The 20,211-nt window shown below is 38.4% G+C and overlaps 1 long non-coding RNA gene across 4 annotated transcripts in view; it reads left to right on the top strand.

Annotated features, from left to right (window-relative positions):
• The window catches only part of LOC119255962 (uncharacterized), a 75,736-nt gene that overhangs the window by 18,284 nt on the left and 37,241 nt on the right, over positions 1 to 20,211 (top strand). For all 4 annotated transcript variants that reach the window (XR_008553590.1, XR_008553589.1, XR_008553587.1 and 1 more), the window contains one exon: positions 2,563 to 2,664. This is a non-coding gene — a long non-coding RNA (uncharacterized LOC119255962). The remainder of the gene's footprint in view (positions 1 to 2,562; positions 2,665 to 20,211) is intronic.

Raw genomic sequence — 20,211 nt, 5'->3', positions numbered from 1 at the left:
TTGCTCTTTGGCAGCATCCTACATCCTACAGCTTTTTCCATGACTCTCTTTTGTCAGTGTGGTGTTGTCAACTCAACAATAGTGGTTCTTACCATTAACATAGGGTTATTCTGAGGATTTAATGAGCATTTTAAAGCACTTAGGATGACGCTTGGTATATAGTAAGTTTTTTACAAGTACTTATTAAATAATGAATATTAATTGAATATTGGAATATCTAATGAAAATATTAAAAATAAAAATAAAAATGGAGTCACCAAGTGTAGGGGCAGGACTGGACACAGTGCAGGTTCTCTAATCCCATGCAGACTGGGTAAAGGAGGAGTCAGAGTCCTCAGTGGTTTTTTGCAGGTCTTTTATTGGGGTTCACCAGGCATATGGCAGGCAGGGGTGCTGGCTGGGGGGCTGGGAGGCCCCCCCAGCAAGTCTTCGCTCTATCTGAACTCTCTGGAGTTCGTTCTGCTGCTTCTCGGCTTCTCTTTCGGCTTCAGCTTCTACTGCTGCTTTCTCGGCTTCTGGCGTCCCTGTGACGCCGCCCTTAAAAAAAGCACAGTCTTAGCGCAGGTGTACCCACTTCAGGTGCCCGCCATCAGGCATGCATTCAGGATCACAGGGTTCCCTCATCTATCCTGATGGCGGGAGGGCAGAAAAGCCTGATATTTTTTCTTACCCTACACCAAGTATGGGTAAAAACCAGAGCAGGAAGTCTGTAGAGAATTGGAACCAGGCATGTCCAGGCTCCTGAGCGTGCATAGTCATATTCACAGCTGAGAATAAAATCAACCTCCAGCCAAAGACCAGCCAGAATTGTAATTCTACCAATCACCACTTGACAAGCTTTTCATCAATCAGTACTGCACTGACTAAAAACCTCATTTGCATAAGATGAACCTGGCTGTGGATCATCCTGCCTTTTTAGTGTATATAAACATTTTCCACCCCAGAAAATTGGCACAGGTGCTTCTTTAAAAAAAAAAAAAAGATTTATTTTTATCTATTTATGCATACAAGAGCTGGGGTGTAGGCCAGAGATGCAGGAGGGTGAGAGGATCCACCAGAGACAGAGTGGGAAGCAGAACAGGCAGATCTACTGAAATACACTGCTGAAGGGCGCAGTGGGTGAGACAGCAGAGGTCTGCTGCACCATATATGGGTCAGCTCCCTGGCCAGGAATTGCACTAGTGCTGCAGTGGTTGGCAATAGCTTGATAATGCTCAGACTTTAACCCCTGCATCACCAGGAAGGCTCCCACATGCTTCTTGAGTCGGTTCAGACTCCCCCACCGCCCCAAACTAAGGTTTTTCATTGTTGTAATTTGATCAGGCAAACTGGAGCCATACACACTAAATGGGCAAGCACAAGCAAGGTACTAAGAAAACATCTCAGAAAGGAGGGTCTTTACCGCTCCTTTGGTCCCCTGGACCTGGGTTCCAGGATTTGAGTGCTTGCTTCACAGCTAGTCCCCAAGCTCCACATATTGCTTTCCCTGGTTCTTTGTTCTCTTCTCTCACGCTTGAGTCTGTCTTTATTCTCTGACAAATAGCCAAAGTACTAAAAGTTTCGGGACTTAGGGAGGTGCACTGGATTTTGAGATCCTATTCCTAGATTCTCCTAGTGTTAAATGCAAACCTGCAAATCTGCTCTTGCCAGACTCCTGGCTCTTAATATCTCACCTGGTGGTCCCACTTGCCCCTTCTCCTAATTGCTAGGTACTTTCCAGAACACCTCAGCAGGTCTGTCAAAAGATTCTGTTTTCATTATTCTTTCCCAGCACAGTAAGTGGTCCTTTCCAGTGGTTCAAGCCAGAAACCTAGGAGTTATCTTTAATTCCTTCCTCTTTTACCTAATTGAATCCATTGGCAAATTTTGTTAATTCTACCTTCAAAATATCTCTTGAATCTGCCCAGTTCTGTTAACTTCTGCTATAATTTCCAGGTCCAATTTACCACCATCTTGTGCTTGAACCCCCACCATAGCTTCCTACTGGTTTTCTGGCTTTTACTCTTGTCCCCAGCATTTTATTTGCCACGTGGTAACCATAAGGGTCTTAAAATTTTTTTAAATCATGTTCATTGAGGTAATGATTTGTGACACTGTGTATGTTTTAGGAGTAGAGATTCATACCTCTACAAATGTATGTTACCACACTACACCCACCACCAAAGCACCAATCATCTTCCACCCTAAACCACTGGCTCCCTCACTACTTTGCTCCCACCCTCCTTCCCCTTTTGATAGCCTCAGTTCTGATTTCAAGGGTTTGTTTTTGTCTGTTATTTTGGTTTGTTTTTTTATATTCCATATTCCAGAGAAGAGAGAAAACATTCAGTGAGAAGGGGCTATTAAAAATGCAAATTGATTATGTCTGATCTCTGCTCAAACGTTGTAATGACCTTCCATTGCCCTAAGAATTAGTGCTATTAAACCCTGGTTTAATTGATAGGAGTATGTTTTAAAATTGTTTTCTAACCCTTGGTTTGACCCGAGTTTTTGCTATGAAACTTTCAAAGTTAAAGGATCACAATTGCCACATTTAATTGTTTAATTTTCTTCTGCCACTAGATCATTTGCTCCTGAAATCAAATGGATGGGAAAGGGGAAGATTGAGGCATACAAGCAAGTGGCTTCAGCTCTGAGAGGCTGGTGTCTACAGGCTGCAAGCAGGTGAATACCCTCCTCAGCTCCCTGAGTCTTCTGTTTTGGGGGCAGGGATTTGTTCTTTTTTCCTTGGAACTAGAAGAGAACTGGAAAGTCTCTTCTAGTTCTGATCAGAAAAACTATCAAAGCCCAGCCCTGGGTCAAAAACAGGATGTGGGGGAACATGCAGAAGGGTACTGAGAAGTCAAGGCTGGGTCACCAACAGTACGAGAAACAAAGGTTGTTGCAGCTGGGGATGGTGGGAGCAGACCGGTGGGAATGAAGGTGAATATAAGTGGAAGCAGGAGATGGGTACAAAGGCCCAGGGTGGGCCCTCACCATGAAAAACACTAGAGATCTTAAAAACCCGATGGGGTTTACTGGAATTTCCCCCAAGTCACAGATTATTTTCTTTTTATTGACCAGTTTCTTTTTTTTTTAAAGATTTATTTATTTTTATGCAAGAACCGGGGTACAGGTCAGATGCGCAGGAGGGTGAGAGGACTCACTAGAGACAGAGTGGGGAAAAGAACAGGCAGACTGAAGAAATACACTGCTGAGGGGAGCAGCGGGCGAGACAGGAGAGGTCTGCTGCGCCATGTGGGATTCTTGCCAGCCGGCATCGAACCCCTGCTGCAGAGGCTGCGGACAGCTTCACAGTGTGGAGCTCAACCGCCTGCGCCACCAGGGAGGCCCGACCAGTTTCTTTTTCTGGTGAGCCCAATCATCAGAACACCTAGTCAGAATTTAATGCTCCCTTAAGGCTAATAGGTCTCATCTTATTAAAATCACCTGGAAACTAAAAAAAAAAAAAAAAGAAAAAAGAAAAAAGTAAAAAAGGATGCCCAGGGCCCACCAACCTCTGATCAATAGGATGAAGGTGAGGGTTTAAGGGGTCCGGTGGTGTGGGCTAAGTGGGATTGGTCTCAGGCCTATGTGATTTCTTTAGAGGGTCACTCTGTGTTCTCTTGTAGATTAAGAAGCACTGCTGTGAGTGCTCTTGCTCAAACAAGGTCAACCATAACATTTGATATAATTTTCAATTACAGATTACTAGATATTACTTTAGTGCAGTGTTTCTTGAACATGTGACTTTGAGACTCACCTGGGAGTCTTATTAAAAAGCAGATTTTATTTGCAGCAACATGGATGGAACTAGAAGGGATCATGCTCAGTGAAATAAGCCAGAAAGAAAAAGAAAAATACCAGATGATCCCACTTATAGCAGGAATGTAGAGGATCCAAATAAGGGATCAGGAAAAAACAACTAATTATAATAAAGTAAAAATCAAAATCAACAGGCAACTATAAACCAGAGACATTCTGCAGGGGGGGAGAGGGGAGTAGGATCAAAACAAAGGTGGGAAGAGCACAAGGGACCATGGTGATAGTTCACGGGTGCATGGGTGGTAGGAATTTCACGGGGACTATAACCAAGATGAAAATGTATACATTGTACAAAAATGAAAAATGATGTAAAAAATATATATGTGTGTATATATATCTGTGTGTGTGTATGTGTGTGTGTATATATATATATATATATATATATATATATATATATATATATCAGATTTTAGTTTCGGTGGTGGGAAATGTGTTCCAAGATGTGGAATTTCTCACAAGGTGTGACTTGGGAGCAGCTGGCTGAGGAGCACATTGAGTGCAAAGCTTCAGATCTGATTCTCGGGGTTACTACTGCTGGTAAGTAGTAGATTCAGAATTTGAATCTAGGTCATCTGATTCTAGAGATGGTGAGCTTAACCACCATGTGATACAACTTCAAGGGTAGGGGGGAGTATTTAGGATTTGTCTTGAAGCTGTGTTTTTGTATAACAAATACATCATTTTTACAATGATGTATATATATTTGAGATGGTTGCTGGAAGAGGTGATAAAAATGGAAATTACAGAGGGGCTTAAGCAAGTCTAAGAAAACCGATAAATACATCTGTCCATTCATTCTCCCCTCAAATAGTCACTAGTTTATCTACTCTCATAGTGTGTGACACATCAGGGAAATGGAGATGAGTCATACAGGAACTCACTTTCTTATATCTCAATAACAGTGTAACCTGCTGTGCTGCAATCGAGGTCCACTCCCGTGAGCACAGAGGGAGGAAGTGGCAGGGAAGGATTCACACGGAGGCTAAGCATCATGCACGTAATACAGGAACCATGGTGTTGGAGGGCAAGGAGAGCATCTTAAATGGTATAGCTGCAGGCACATGGGGGGTGTGATGTGTTTGTGTATTATTAAATCCCTGATACATTACACTGGAGTTTTATTGGAGACCCTAATAGAAATAATTAATGGTGTTTCAAAAGGTATCTGACAAACACCAGGGAAAATCTGGTTTCCTATCTCTAAGTAACATTAACAGTTTGCTATGCCAGCAGAGAGAGACTATGTTGGTTATGCTTTGGTGAATTAGTCAGAATAACTTACTTGTGCTTGCAATAAAAATAGCCCCAATTATCATCGGTGGCTAAAACAAGAATGGTTTATTTCTTGCTCACTCTTCGTATTCATTGTGGATTGGTATGTTGGTGGGTGGTGAATTCTTCTCCAGAGTTGTCTAGTGATATGGAGATTTTACCATCTTAAAATGTGATCTGCCTGTGCAATACTTCAAGGTTGATCAAAGCAGGAGAGGAGAAGCATGGAGTCAAGAATGGCCAGTGAATCCTTAATCCTGGAAGTGATGTACTTCATTTCTGCTCTAATTTTATTGGTTAGAAAGTATTACTTGGCCATGTCTAAGTTCAAGGGGATGGGAGAATTATAGTCTTTGTGTACGCTGAGTGGATAACAGATGAATCAAGGGGAATGTGACTAAGATTTGCGGTGCAATCTTTTCAACTCCACTTGTAAGTCGGAGATAAAAAGATTGTGCTTTTCACACACACTATGGAAAAAATGACTTCATTTCTATTAGTTATTGTTCTTTTTTTTTAAGATTTATTTTACTTATGCATACAAGAGCTGGGGTACAGGCCAGAGGTGCAGGGAGGGTGAGAGGATTCACCAGAGACAGAGTGAGGAGCAGAACAAGCAGTTCTACTGAAATACGCTGCTGAGGGGAGCAGCGAGTGAGACAGGGGAGGTCTGCTGTGCCATGTGGGTCACCTCCCTGGCCAGGGATTGAACTCGTGTTGTAGTGGCGGCTGATCACTGCATAGTGCTGAGATAATCCTTTGCACCACCAGGGAGGCCCTATTAGTTATTATTATTACTCTATTTTAATACACATGGGATTGCTGCCCATCAGATTTTATTTAAAAGTAGTAGCAAGAGCAGTCTTCATCAATATTAAAACAATTATTTTAAAGTGTTGGAATTAAACTACCAAGGCTATTAAACCACCAAGCAACTTGAATATGAATTCCAAACACCAACCACTATGATGATTGCATGACAAAAATAATTATAACTGAATAGTATACCCCTGTTGAGCACAGGAGCATGGGGGTAGCAAGAGCAGCTTCCATATGGTGGCTACCCCATCCCACCCCACCCAAGCTGGGTTATTGTGAGGGTCAGCAGCACAAATGCAGGCCTAGCAATACATTTTGAAGAAGTATTGTTTTTCGTGTATTGCCTTCAAAGTCTCTCACACATCACCATGCAGAAAATAGGATGCACTGTGCTTAGAAAATATGGGAAGGGATTGAGAAGGAGAAAGAATGAAATCCATGGGAAAAGAAAAAAAAAATGGTGGATTTGGTGGGACTGAAAAAATTATCTGAGAAAGAGGGAACTGCCCTATTTTTTCCCTTTTCTCCTCCTTGGTTGACTTTCCAAGAAATAAGGGAACCATTATTCTCCATCTTAGTTATGACCTTTGGACATCTGTCTACATCTGCACCATAAAATATGGTGGTCACTAGGCAAGATGGCTGTGGAACACTTGAAGTGTGGCTGGTGCAATTGAGGAATGGAATTTTCAATTTTATCAAATCTAACATTTTTCAATAGGCCAAGAATCTAAGTGGTAGGAGAGAGGGAGGTTGATCTAATTCCTGCTTTCTTAGTGGAGGTTTTTGTGCACATCACAACTAATTGATCTCCCATGCAGGAGTTGTTAAGGGTGAGGTGGTCAGTTCGAGGGAGGAGTAAAGTGGGGGAGCTAGCAGAGATTAGCCTGTGGAAATGCCTTCTCCCTTTGCATGTGCAGCACATGTTCCCATCACAAATGTGGAGTCCAGGGCACCAGATGATGCACAAAAACTTTGTAGACATAAAAATGGGAGTGATTACATGGATCTCAAACCTGTCCTATTCAAAGGGAAGCCTATGATTTTGGGTATGAGAGCAAAGGAAAGACAAATGAACCTAGTGTAGCATCATATCTTTCATGGGGCATCATACCAATTTCTTTGTAATATATTTGGATAATAAAATCTTTATTGTGCTTGAAATTCTTATTGAAAATATAATGAACTTTAGTTTGCACATTTGCAGCCTTTCCTTCCTCAAATCATTCTTTTGCAAGAAACCATTTTTTCTTTCCTGATCGTAATTATTTAATGAAAGACACGAGCAGTTATTGAAAAGAAGCGAATGTCACCCACATTAATCCAGTGACTCCTGTGTGCTGGTGCCATGCTAAAAATGAATGGTAATTTGCAATACTATTTTTTTTTTTTTTAACAAAATGACTTAGCTCTAGAGTCCCTGTGAGGGTGTGTCCTGGAAGTCCTATACATGTTTCTACCTTTGTCTACTCTTCATTTTGGAAAATATCTGTTTTTGCTACACGATAGTAAAAACTAGAGCTCATATTAAACAATTTAATGAGCCAAAGTGCTCAGACCTCACGAAGCTCGACTAACTGCCCCAATCCTGGAGCAGAGGCCCATACAGAGTACTATGGTGAGATGCTTGCATTTTATTCTTGTTCTAAAGGTGAAGGCAAAAGAGTGAAGAAAGTAGGAAAGCAGTACGATTCCAACATAATTGGGCTTTTAAAAGGTAGAATTTTTTACTTCTGAATTAAAACTATAATTCATTTTAAATAAACTTAGCACACGGGAAGTCCTTTTCAAAACATAATGTCCAATGACATCAAACACATTTTTTTCTCACCAGAGCAGCATACATATAAACAGGAAAAAATGTTTTCAGTGGAAGGTTAATTGTTGACACCACCATATTTATACTCACGTGCAAGACCATTCCTAGTTCCACCTTTATTTTACCCTCCCATTGTCCCAGCATAAGATTCAATATGCTAATGGCTTCTCCAGATCATACCCAAACTTTTGATGTTGTAAGACCAGAGTACAAGGTTTAGTTTAGGAGTTCAGAATAATTGGGTAATTGGCATCATCCTGTGACAAGTTCCCCCTTTTCCTGAGGTCTTTTTGACTAATGGCCCTATTGTTATTGTTGGAGTGGCTCAAGCCCTATGGAGCCATGACGCAAAATGTGATCTTTGGTAGAAATGCCTTACACATTTATTCCTTCCAGGAAACCAAAGGGCAACAAAGCCACATTCCAGGTTGAGAACCTGGTTTTTTGCACCATGACCTAACCTGCTCCAGGTGAAAAATATTAGGTCAAAATAGTTTCATAAGAAAATTTTTCCTTGGGTTCTTGTAGTTGTTCTCAGGCTTGTGCACATTAAAGTCATCTGGGGGACTTAAAAAACCACCATCTGCACCCCACCTGAAACTTGTTAAAAAGACTGAATCTGGGATCCATCTCATATTCTTAATGAACTTAGACTCTCCATGGGAAGGACTCCCAGGTCATCAGAAATTTGGTCAGCCTGATTTCCGGTGTCGATATTGGGAAGGAGCACTTACTGTCATATTTTGGAATGAATTTCTAATGCTGGTGTCCTGTTTGTCATCTTTTACTCATTCACATATGGCTATTATTAAAGAAGAGATATTTATTTAACAGAAAAGAAAGTTTACTATTTTTAACCTATCAAATCAAGTCTCTGATCCTAGGGGGTGAGTTCATGTATCAAAAATAAAATTTGCATTTTCATATGGCAGCTTTCTGAAGCACCAGATAGCAGTGTACTGTAGCACAGTTTCCAGCAGAGGGAATCTCATCCTCTGCTTGTTAAGAAGGAGCTTAGTACTAATGGAGGAACATCTGGGGTCCCTCTTGTGCTATGAGATAAATTTGTCATTCCATATCTATCTTATTCATTCCATATCCAAATGGCAAAGGATTCAGCAGTTCACCCATTCTTCCATTCAGCAGCTATTGTTTCAATATCTATCATGTGTTACACTGTGCATTAGGTGCTAGGGCTACCAAATAAAAGAAATTGGAGTTCTCAAGAAAGAGAACAGGGCTTTTCAAAGTATGATCTTGGACCAGCAGTAACAGCATCCCTGGGAACAGCATCCCCTGGCAAACCTTGTATTCCATCCATTCCAGACTTCTTAAATTGGACACTCTGGGAGCAGAGCCCTGCAATCTAGTTTAACCAGCCTTCCAGCTGATTAGTTAAGGTTTGAGAACCACTAGTCTTTAGGAGGTGCATTGGTTTGGCAGACAATTAGAGCACACTGTGATAGGTGCGGTTGAGACGGGGAGAGGTCAAGGGCCATGAGGGATGCTTCTGGGAGAAGGCGGTTTTTGAATTTTTAAAATAGTTTGTATAGAGTGCTGAGAGGTTAGAGGGACCACACAAAGTGTTACAGATTTCCAAAATGTATGGGTCTGGAGACCCTCTTGGAGAAAGAATTCACTAGAGAGTTTCAGCTAAGCCATTCAAGATTTTATTAAAAACTCATACACAAGGGAGCCAGTACCAGAACGGCAGAGTTATAACTTGGATCCAGAAGGGAAAATGGGAGGAGGGAGGAGGATTTTAAGGGGCAGATCCAAGAGTTGGGGCAGAGGGGAACAGTGTCACAGTGGGTTTTGAGATGGACTCTGCAGGGGCATGGGGCAGATGGATTATATTCTCCATACATTGCTGTTTCATCAGCATTTACCAACTGCCCATAGGGGCTCTTGGCCTTCCCTCTTCAGCAGATTGTGAGATAATTGTGAGTCACAATCTAATGCCTTTTGTCTGGCATGGCACCTTTGTTCAGTCTGGTGGACCAACTTATTTGAACAAGATGTTAGATTTAGTCCACTTTTCCAACAGGACACCGGGCAACTCTTATCCTCCCATTTCAAAATTCCTTCTACCCAGGTTGTCTCAAAAGGAGTTGGTATTTTACTCTGACCCTAAAGTCAGGTTGTTTGCACTCATTATTGACTGAGTCACCCAGACTTTTGCCCAAACTTTGAACTGAGTATAATGGGTTCGAGCTCCATATCTCAGAAATGTGAAGTTAGAGAATTATGGACATTAAAAAAAAATTCCTCTTGCATTAAAAATCTAATATAGTAAGTGTTAAATAAATATTTGGTGAATAAACAAGTAAATGAAAGAATGGACAAAGCTAGGACTTGTGAAGGTAAGGAAAATGTATGGTGGGAACATAGAGTAAGAACAGTTTTCTGAACTAATTGAAAATCCCATGGTATGAAAAAGATTACATAAGCATTTAGTGTGCTAACCAAAGAAAATAAGTATCTTTCCTATTCCTTAGAGGAGCAAGTTCAAAGGCTCGAAGTCGCCACCATGCAGGAGGGGAGTAGAAAGAGAAGCCAGAGTTTCTCTGCAACTCTGCCTGAGCCACCGCTGCTGGTTCAGCCAGGTTTGCATCCATATTTGCACAATACAGGTACAGGGCATTGATTTGTTCCAGGAACTGTACAGGTTTTCCCCAGTCTTAAAAAGCAGAACATTTCTGTTTGGCATGATTTGGTAGGTTATTTTTAGGGTCTGAGAGTGCTATTACCACTAATTTATATGGAACCATTTTTAGCATTCCCAGACCAAAAACATAATTTCTCAAATCATACCAAACAGGAATGCTCTACTTTCAATTTCTGGGGGAAATCTTACACATACTATTTTCACATGCTCAGCAACACTGAAAAGTAGATATTATCCTCTATTTCAAAATCACAGGGCACTAGAGTCTAAGGAAGAAAATGATTTATCCAGAAATACCTGGGAAAATCATTGGTGTTCATGCAAGGTTGATCTGAGTTGAATTGGGATGTTGGGAAGTTAAGTGACTTGTTCAAAGTCCACATACTGGTAGGTAGAACAGCTGAGGCTCCAAACCAGACCTGTGTAAGGGGACTATGTCACACTTCTCTATGTGACCAGATGTTCTACCTGGGACACTCTAGGCTCTCCAGGTTGTCACGTTCATTCTTCATGGACTCCACAAGGCACTTTTCTTCCCCGGAAAATTCAATTTCTGAAAAACCTACCCCAGAGTGACCACACCAGCATCTAAACTCATGCCGAAGTCACAAATTGTTGTTAAATACAATGAATTTTTGAATTAAACCCTTTACTGTGTTATAGCTAAGGAACTTTTTTTTACTATCTCTATCTAGACTATGAATGGTCAACATAAGAAACTATCTTCACAGATCTCAGTAGTCAAAATTTTTTATTTTATTGCCTTATCATTATATGACTCTGTCTCTTCAAATGGCATGTGGACTAGGCATATGGTGGACTCACTGTACCTGATGAAGAATTTTAGAAATTGAATTTAATGGCTGGGTTTAAGTCAATGTTGAAAAAAACAAGAAGTATATACATATACATATATATGTGTACGCATGTACCAAAAAGCTATTTTGCAGCACATTCTCATACTTAGCATGGATTATGTACCATATATTATAGATTTTTATCAAAATTGAAAGGGAAGGATAATACATCACATATAAAAAATGCCTCACCTATTTAATTCTGTGTTTTTTCTTCCTGTACTTACAATAAACAATGAAAGAGATAGACTTTGGTTAAAAAAATAAAGCTTTTTATAGTTTTATTTCAAAGCTTATTGGCACAATGTTGTATACCAATGCTGCAATAAAATAATACAATTAATAAAAAACAGACTGTTGGCAAAGTTTTGTAGAAGACATGATTACTAGTTTTCATGTCTGTATTCTGGTTTATTAAGACATCATGACATAATACACGTCAAACAACTAATAGTCACTTTCTGTCTTTTCATTGGGATTGTAAACTTTCCCCTCCAAACTACTGTAAATGTTACTTTTCTCTATTTTCTATTATAACAAGTTGTGAGGAAAATAAAAGAGACTCAAGAGGAGGAGGAAAGAAAGAAAAATAATACCTCTTTCAGATATGGAGGTAGCTACTTCTTGGATGTCTGATTCAGTCTCCTGGGAACCAAGCAGAATCTGAGGTCTACCCTGGTTCCCATCATCTTCCCCTGTCTCTGTGGTTCCTCTAATGATAGATACACTATAGATGGACTCAGCACAGTTCAAGAGAAGAGTTTCCTCTCCTTTCTTTGTCCTCCTTGCCATCTCTTAGTTAAATTCAGCAGATAGTAACTAAGATTAAAACTCACTATCTAGATATAAACAACAGTGCTGATTAAATGAATCACTTTGCCAAGGGAGATGCAGCTGGAGTGCCCATTTTTCATTCAAATGTTCCAACCTAGTGGAAGTAGCTTCCAGCTCTAAATATATTGAATCACCATTAACCTACTGGAAAAATAGGAACACAAACACACACTTTCTTATTAGATGAACATGGCAGGTTGTCTGATAATGCAGACAATTAAATGGAAGCATTTATTTATAGCTTCCAAAGGATCCTGACAAAAATCCTTTCTGGCAGAGGAACACGTTTCCTTTCCTTTTGAATAGCCCAAATGGAATCTTGTGATTTGAATCCTTTGGTGTTTGGGGATGTGTGTTGATTTGTTTGTAGAGGATATTTGTTAGAGTGATCCATAAGGAGTTCTAGGTCCTAGGCCATCTCAAAGAATGGCCTCAGTTCTGGCAGTTTCTCTTACTAAGTGGGAGCTTGTTAAAATAGCAGATTCCTGAGTTCCACCTCTCACCTACTGAACTAGAATGAGAATTTGAAAAGCTCCGCTGGTGATTTGTAAGCACATTCAAGTTTGATTAGGATTGTTCTAGCAGTGGTTCTTGAACTTGAACCTGGATCAGACTCTTTTGGAGGGTTTACTGAAGTGTAGATTGCTGGTTCTAGTCCTAGAAATTCTGACTCATTAATGTAAACATTATCGGGGTCCAAGAATATTTTTTCCACGCATGTTTCCAGCTGATGCGGATACTTTTGGCCCAGAGACCACACTGGGACCCACTGCTTAAAAGCAGTGCTGTCTGATAGAATTATGAGGAGCCCCATATGTAATTTCAAATTTTCTAGCAGCCACACTTTAAAAGTGAAATTATTTAAAATACTTTTCGTTTACTACATATATCCAAAATGTTATTTCAACATCTAATCAACCTAAAATTATTAATTTTATTAAAAAAATAGTTTGTACTCTTTTTAGTAGAAATTTTTAAAATCCAGTGTGTATTTTATACTCATAGCACATCTGAATTTGGATTCGTCTCATTTCAAGTGTTAGCCACCAGTGACTCAGACACTGGACTAAGGCATTGGTTTCCAGTGTGACATCAAGGACTATTACTGTTTGTGAAATTTTCACTGACCTGGAAAGAAATGAGAAAAGTAAGCTAAGTTTAATCAATTTATTTTTAAAGATTTATTTAATTTATTTATGCATACAAGAGCTGGGGTATAGGCTAGCGGTGTGGGGGTGAGAGGATTTACCAGATATAGAGTGGGGAGCAGAACAGATGGACTGTCTGAAATACACTGCTGAGGGGAGCAGTGGGCGAGACAGGAGATTATCGTTCTTTATTCTGAGATTATCATTCATCATTCTTTTTTCCTGAAGAAAATGGCCTCATTAAAGTAGTGATTTTCAAAGTGTGGTCCCCTAGACCAGCTTCAGCACCATGGAAACTTGCTGGAAATATAAGTTGTTGGGCCCTCACCTACTGAATCAAAGGCTCTGCAGGTAGGGCCCAGTCATCTGTCATCTGTGACTTAACTGGTCCTCTCGATGACACCGATGCATGCTCAGGGTGGAGAAGCACTGCTTTAATGAAATGATGGTAACAAAATAAGTGATAGAATATAACTTTTTTATAGCTATCAGTGGCAAAATAAGAATTGGTAAGTTTATGCTAATCCCTCAGTTAAAATGTTTATTTTTTGTTGGCTTAGGAAATCTGAAAGTCAGAATATCAACATACTAGAGGTTAGTTAAACATTTTGTGGATAAAATGCAGTTTAAAATATAGGGAAAGACTAGGGAAATGAGTGTGTATTAAACATACAAATGAGTCCCAGAAAGCCAATGCTTGATTCTCATTAATAATACCTTTATGCAATTATGGCTAGAAAATGAATACACTCACTAAACAACATGTACTAAGAACATTCTTATTTCCTATGCAAAATAGTGAAAATGAGTCAAAAGAAAAATTCCATCAATACTGATGATCTCATTCTCTAGCTCTCTGGTGATTAGTCAATATTTGGCTTTTAATGCTAAAAGTTGTTCTGAAAAAGTTATAATAGCTTTTCTTTACACAATCAGGAAAACAAAATCTTTTACCAGTTGTTTATTTCCTTTTGGAAATATTACTAAATAAGGCATGAAGTTGGCATATTAAATTTGGTTCCTGAAGCCAATTGAGGAATGGAAGGAAGAATATTGCAATGAAGTAGAGTTGGTGAAATATGAAATAATATAAGGAAATATTACATTCATGAATAATTGGAACCATGAATGCTTGGAACCAAAAGAAAATAGAATAACCTGAAGAAACACATACATGCGCCCAGGGGTGTTAGCTCAGGGGGCCCACGGCCCAGGTTCACCTTTTGTCTCCATCTGTGATTTTAGGCATTCTATTCCAAGCCCCAATTTTTCTAAAAATACATGGATTGAAATGGTAGAATATGTCAAGACTGTTGATTAGTGAACCAATGTTCTTAAAATTTTTTAGATTCCTCAGGAAAATGGGCTTAAGAAGTCCAAAGCATTATTATTTCCCTTTTACAAGAAGTTCCTGTTAGGTCTAATCCAGAGGAAATTCAGGGATATAAAGAGAAAAGATATGATACAAATGACCAGTTCTATTGTTCTGTGTAAATAAGGTACCTACCTCTTCTTAGTGCTAAAATTAGAAATCTACTTCTTTGTAGTTTGGAGGGCAAATAAGCCTCTAGGCTTGGGGGTAGATCTCTCCTAATTTCTAGGGTTGAAGCCAAGTGGCTCATTCTTCATCTGGAGACTCTAACGCTGTGCTGTCCAGTAGGGTAGTCTCAGCACCATGACTGTCCAGCACTTGAAATGAGACTAGTCCGGATCGAGATGTGCTGAAAGTGCAAAATACACACCAGGTTTAGAAAATTTAATATAAAAGAATGCCAAACATATCAATAATAATTTGTAAAAAAGGATCAAATGTTGAAAAGGAGGCTACTAGGAAGTTTAAAATTTCTTATTTGGCTTATGCTATATTTCAATTGGACAGCACTGCTAAAGAGTGATATTTCTTTAATATTATAAGTACCGTTAAGAATAAAAAAGACATGATATAATTTTCTACCATGCTTTGAGTGATTATGAAAACTTGCTTATTTAAAACCTATTGCTGAAGTAAATGAATAGGGATTGTGAATAAAAGTTTTCTCTTTAAGTCTCTAGGTGTTGTCACAGAGAGAAACCCCAAGTTCTGACTTTCTTTTACAAATGCAAATGAGAACACTGAAATAATTGTTCTTGTAATTCAGGAAAAATTCAGATAATTAAGGCAATTGTCAAATGACTTTAATCTTACTTTTTTACTATACAATATAACAGGTATGCAAAAGAATGTATGAAAATAGATGTGAAAAATTTAAAGAAAAACAAATAGATTCTTCCACATCTAGCAGAGAAATGGAACATAACCATATCCTGGGAATGTCCTCCTCCTTTATTTTTTTTAAGTTTTTTTTTAAAGATTTATTTATTTATGCATGCAAGAACTGGGGTACAGGCCAGAGGTGTGGGGGTGAGAGGATTCACCAGAAACAGAGTGGGGAACAGAACAGGCAGATTGACTGAAATACACTGCTGAGAAGAGCAATGGGCGAGTCAGGAGAGGTCTGCTGTGCCATGTGGGTAGCTCCCTGGCCAGGGATGAAACTTGTGCTGCAGTGGCTGCAGACAGCTTCATAGGTTGCGTCTTAACCCCTTGCACCACCAGGGAGGCCCCCTTTATTTTTTTACACCAGTCCAGACCCTCCTTCTCCTTTAGAAGAATCAACAGTTCTGGGTGTTATTAATTCTTCCCTTGCTTTTTTTTTATTATCATCACGCCTATTCCTATGCCCCTAAACATCGCATTGTTTAGTCTGGATTGTATATAAGGTTTTAAAACTTTATATAAATGAAAAGAAATTGCACATATTCTTCTGTGACTAGTTTCTTTTAATAACATTTCACTTGTGATACCCATGCATGTTGATGTTTGTAGCTCTAGTAAATTGTTATTGTTGTATGGTATGATATTTGTATATGAAAATATAACCCAACTTACTGCTCTAGTCCGTTGAATGCATTGAAGTTGTTTTCCAGTTTTATCTGTAATAAACAATGCTGTCATATCCAGCTCTGCATGTCTCTTGATCTCTTGATGCACATACACAAGATTTCTCTAGGATATATACTTAGGAGTAGGAACATTGGATACTAAACTCTGTATGTGCACTTACTTTTCCTAGGTAATGCCAAGCTATTTTCCAGAAGGTGGTGCCCATTTACATTCTCACCAGCAGGGAAGGAGCATTCTTACTGCTCCTCAACCTCATAAATAGTTGACTTTATCACACTTCCTAAGTCTGACTGTTTTGGAATCGTCTTTCATGGTTTTAATTTCCCTGATTTACTGTGAGGTTGAACATTTTTTCTTGTGTTTATAGGCTATTTGTGCTTTATTTTTCTATTTGGTTGTTTGTCATTCTTGCTGATTTGCAGAAGTATTAAAATATAGTTTGCATTCTGATACTTAATGTGTTGCTATTATCTTCTCTTAGTTTGGGCTTGTCTTTTCACTTTTTATAATGCTTTTTGAGCTACAGAGGACATTAATTTTAATGTTGTCAATATTTTCCTTTATAATGTGAACTTTTAGTGTCTGGTTTAAGAACTCTTTTCCTAGCCTAAGACCATAAAAATGCTCTACTCTGTTGTCTTCTAAAAGTTTTATAGTCTTGCCTGGAACTGATTTTGTTTACTGTGTGGAAGGAATTTAATTTTTTCATATTAAAAACAAATTGTCCCATCCCTATTTATTGAAAAAAAAAGTTTTTTCTCCACTGACCTGCAGTTGCACCTCTGAAATTTGTGTGTGGGTTTGTTTCTGGACTCTTTGCTATTCCTTTGGTTTAAGATTCTATCGTCTCTTCTTGACAAATATCAATCTCACTGTATAGCTCTTCATTAGCTAATGTCTTCTTTATATCTGTCAATAAAGTTTTATATTTTTCTTCTTAAAGGTCTTGCACATCTTTTGTAGGATCTATTCTTAAACACATCATATTTTTGGTGCTATAATAAATGACATCTTTAATTTTTTTCTTTTTATTACTGGTATACAGAAATACCATTTTGCGTAATGATTTTATATTCAGTATATTTACCAACCTTTCTATTTTAATAATTTGTTTTTTTAGACTGTCACTTAATTTTCAAATGACATATTTGTTCTTTCTTTTTATTGTTGTGGTTGTTTAAAGTCACAAAAAGGTAGGATTTATTTTCATTTCATGGTGTGGAAAGTTTAGTATGCATGGTGACAACAGTGATTCAGTGACAATCAGAATCTTCATCTACATCTGACTCCAAAGCCTCACTGCTTTATGCTGTTTAGTAAAGTTGAAATCATGAAGTATCTTATTTACATAATATTATAAAGGGGAAAAACTACTTATTTTACTCCAAAAGTATAGCTAGTATACAAATCAAAGCTGAAGTTAAACAATGGAATAAATTTTGCTAAGCTAGACCATCTCTACCAAAAGCTTAAAGGCTTATGGTGAATTTGCTTTAATGGAAATATCCCAAGTAAAAACTCTAATCATAGGAAAAAAGCATCAGATTATAAAAGCTACAATCTGATTCCACAAATCCCAAGGTAGCATGGTAATTTAATCCCAATACCTGTCATTAACAGATTTATAGCAGTTACACTAAAAGATAGAGAACTTACACAGCATATGTGTATACCTGATTATTTTTCTTTTCAAATCTCAGCCATATACACCTCCATTTCCTTTGTAGTGAGTCTGAGATGATGGTGCATGGGTGCACTGGTGAAGGAAATTCTATGGAGACTATACTTGAGAGGTGGGGGGTGGGAAGCAAATATTGTTTAAAAATGAACAATGATATAAATTTTTTTTTTTTTGCTTCATGATGTGAGAGATAATTAGGCAATTTCCTGTGGCATGTTTCATTCCATGAATATATGCAGTATCTTGTCCCAACTTTTTCTCCTGTGGTCTTAGAAGATTTTTTTCTGACCTGTAGATTTCTCCAACTGTTCGCCAGTTTTGGAAAATTCTTAGCCAGTATCTCTTTGAATGTTGCCTTTGCACCATTTCACTCCCTTTGGATTTTTGGAAGTCTGATTAGCTCTATATCTTCAGGTAAAAGCCTGAGATTTTTCAGCATTTCTTATAGCATAGAGTGGTCATGTTGTGTGACCATTTTCAGGCCAAGGCTTTTAGGAAGTAGATGTGTCCCCTTTATGCTCTTTCCCTTTATGTCTGATGAATGCAGGCTATGAAGAGGCCCAAGGCTCGGGGGCTGGCAGATCCATGAGATGAAGGGAGCTGCAGGCCCTGATTCACTGCAAGCAGAGAGGTGCTCATAGGCCAAGAACACTCGATATGGGCTGTGATGTCAAAGAGATCTAAGCTTCGGTTTTGTTAGAACCCTTTGTATTTTGAGTCTATTTGGTCTTAAAACCTAGCTTACTTTAGTTAATGCAAATTTTAATTCTTTAAATAGATTTATTAAGATCATTCATATACCATACAATTCACTCATTTAAAATATACATTTCAATCTTCTTTTAATTTTTAAATTCTTTTGTTGCTTTAACCTTTGTTGATAATTTCTTTTATCTATCTTCTAGTTCACTAATTCTCTCTATTATACTGTGTCCTACCTGCTGTTAAATCTGTCCATTGATTCCTTAATTTTGGTGCTACTTTTTTAATTTCTAGAATTAAACATGCTTTTAAATATTGTGTATCACAATTCAAGTACTTTTCAGTCACATTTGATGTGTTTTGGATCTGATTGTCCTGTTTTATTTCTGCTGGCTCTTACTCATGGCTTTGGTTCCTTGAGTGTTTAGCAATTTTGACTCAGGTTTAGTTTGCTTGAAAATCTATCCCTTGAGATTCTTTGTGTCTCGGGATGAAAGAGGCCTTTCCTACAAATAATTTGCATTTGTTTTTCTAGGCATGTGGGACATTACCAGTCTAGGACCACTTTAAATAATATTGACTTTGAGTTTTATTTAGACTGCTTAAAAAGTGCAAATTTGTGGAGCAAACTTGTAAGCTTGTGCTTACAAATTCTCAGGATATAATTTTTCTCCACTCTACTCACTGCCAAGTTTTGAAACTGTTAGTTTCCATACAATCTTTGGGGTGGGAGTGTGGAAATGGGTAGTTTGTTTTAGCCCCCTCTTTCACTGAGTGTTTGCTTTTAGTTCCCAATTTTATGAGGGTTCTAATGTAGGACACTCCAACTTGGGTGGTCCCTGGGCTTTGTCTTCTGTCTCTAGAGCACAAAAATCTGTGCTCAGGTTCAGTGGGCTCAGCATATGTCCTAAGGGTAAAGTTGATTTAGTACTGCCTTCCTAGGTTTTCCTGCCTTGTTTGCTCTCATGAGGATGCATTCAAGATGTTCTTATATTTTATCCCATATTTTCAGTCATTACAAGGAAGGGTTGATATTGATACTTAGTATGTGTGTTGCCAGAAACTCAGCTACCTTTTTTGAACTAGATTTATCCAGATAAATCCTCACTTTTGATGAAGCCTTGCTTATTACTCACAGGTTTGTGCAGTGTCTTGGTGGTAGGGTAGGCAGAGTTTATATCAATCATTGGCTCTCTCCATTCCTTGAACTTCTAGGTATTGCAGACAAGGAAAAGAAACTCAAAGGTAATTCAGAAAAAGATGATATATGATTCCTTAAGGTTTAAAAGGAAAGTGTGGCGAGAAAACAAACATGTGTTAACTCTTTGCTTAATAAATACAAAATCATTATGCTAGTACTATACCTGAGTTATCTCAGCACAATAATGTAAAGCAAAAAATAAAAAATAAAAAATAAAAGTCTGTGATAGAAACTACTCCAGGCTACAACTTGGAGAATTCTGAAGGCTGAGGCTATAGCTGAGAGACACTCCTTCCTAACTTCGGAAATAAAACTACATTGAACTAAATAATCAAAGTATAAAAAGCAGGTAGGTTTGATTTGAGACTAATTAAAAGTAAGTTTCACCCAAAAAGTAAATAGCATAGTAATAATGAACGTATGTCATAATTTCTAGAGTGAAATGGAATTATAACTGTAAGA

Source organism: Talpa occidentalis, unplaced genomic scaffold, assembly GCF_014898055.3.
Source record: "Talpa occidentalis isolate TD23 unplaced genomic scaffold, MPIMG_talOcc4v2.1 talOcc4.3, whole genome shotgun sequence".
Lineage (NCBI taxonomy): Eukaryota > Metazoa > Chordata > Mammalia > Eulipotyphla > Talpidae > Talpa > Talpa occidentalis.
The sequence above is the reverse complement of the archived record's forward strand: the minus strand, read 5'-3'. Positions and strand labels throughout refer to the sequence as shown.